Source organism: Coenobita brevimanus, chromosome 5 (genome assembly GCF_032717465.1).
Source record: "Coenobita brevimanus isolate Jiangsu-jjx chromosome 5, ASM3271746v2, whole genome shotgun sequence".
Classification (NCBI taxonomy): domain Eukaryota; kingdom Metazoa; phylum Arthropoda; class Malacostraca; order Decapoda; family Coenobitidae; genus Coenobita; species Coenobita brevimanus.
In genome coordinates this window covers 23,551,537-23,553,012 of record NC_136958.1, presented here as the reverse complement: position 1 = coordinate 23,553,012, position 1,476 = coordinate 23,551,537, and the positions used below count along the sequence as shown (strand labels likewise).

General features: G+C 49.3%; 1 non-coding gene across 1 annotated transcript; it reads left to right on the top strand.

Annotated features, from left to right (window-relative positions):
• The first annotated feature begins 289 nt into the window (after positions 1-289).
• LOC145399395 (5S ribosomal RNA) lies at positions 290-408 on the top strand. The gene has a single exon (XR_013897295.1). It is a non-coding gene; the product is annotated as a 5S ribosomal RNA (ribosomal RNA).
• Positions 409-1,476: the final 1,068 nt, after the last annotated feature.

Genomic DNA, 1,476 nt, shown 5'->3' with positions numbered 1-1,476 from the left:
TACTTGTTGGTTGGTCAGATGTTGGTGTTGGAGCAGTGTTGCATTGGCCTCACACTTGATATGCGTAGTGTAGTGTGATGTTGAAAAGCATGAACTGTGTCAGCGAGTGGGTACCTCTTCGTTCATGGGCTGCATAAGAGGGATTCATCCGTTACTGTTTTACCTTCCTGTTTCGAAGCAGTTTTTTTTTTTTTTTTTCACTTGCACGAAGCCTTCATTCCGACACGGGACTCGGGGGCACCGATCGTGACTACTGTAAGTAACGTCACAGTCCACAGTAATAAGCCATAGCAACGGCCATACCACGTTGAGTACACCGCTTCTCGTCCGATCAGCGAAGTTAAGCAACGTTGGGTCTGGTTAGTACTTGGATGGGTGACCGCCTGGGAACACCACATGCTGTTGGCATAACGTTCTCCCTACGTGTTAAGTGGGGTTGGTGGAGGATTAGTGCCCCTCCCTGTAAAACAATTAACTCTAAGCCCTTGGCCACCCCGTTTGGGATACATGACGTCTGGCAATGAATGAATGAAAAACAAGGCAAGTCCATAGTAACATCAGACGATGACGGGGTGGAAGGAGTGTTAAGTGGTGGGTTAAGTGGAGGTAGTGGTGGTGTGGGAGGGGACAGGACAGATTCGAACGGGTCGACTCGGACGATGACTATCTCGAACGCTCCTCTGAACCACCATCGCCACCATCACTATCCGGTCCTTACCTCCCCCCTTCCCACCTCCCACCATCACATCCACCAGCATCGCGCCATCACCCCCCCTTCCTCACACAACCGCAGCTATCACAGCCAACGCAGCTTCATGGCCGGTGAGTATTTCTTTAAGGAGAAATATAACATTCTTTTTACTCTGACATGGCCTAAAATTCCCGTCCCTCCATCTTGAATGCTGAATCGTACGAATGGACAAGGATAAAATGATTCAGTTTTCAGAACAAGTAGATCAATGGTCGGAATGACAAGGCAAGTTCACACATAATGGTCGCAGGTGTTGCATTCTGACTTTTCATTGTCCCTGATTGTATCTCTCTCTCTCTCTCTCTCTCTCTCTCTCTCTCTCTCTCTCTCTCACACACACACACCTTTCATTTTTTCGCACAAATTCACCGTTAGCCTTTCAGTATCACACTTTCTCAACTCGGCGTAGGTTTACACTGCTCTCTCACTCCCAGACATTCTTACACACACACACACACACACACACACACACACACACACACACACACACACACACACACAGTCACTCACACACAATCAGTTACCCGTACACCCACTCCCACTCCACCAGCATCCACACCCACTACCACAGCCTACTCTCTCACTCACACCTACACCCACTCATGGATCCACTCCCACTCACATTCCCACACAGAAACCCACTCTTACACCAACTCCCACTCCCTCACCAAACACCTACACCCACTCCCAGACCCACTCACACTCACACCCTCTCACATTCCCAC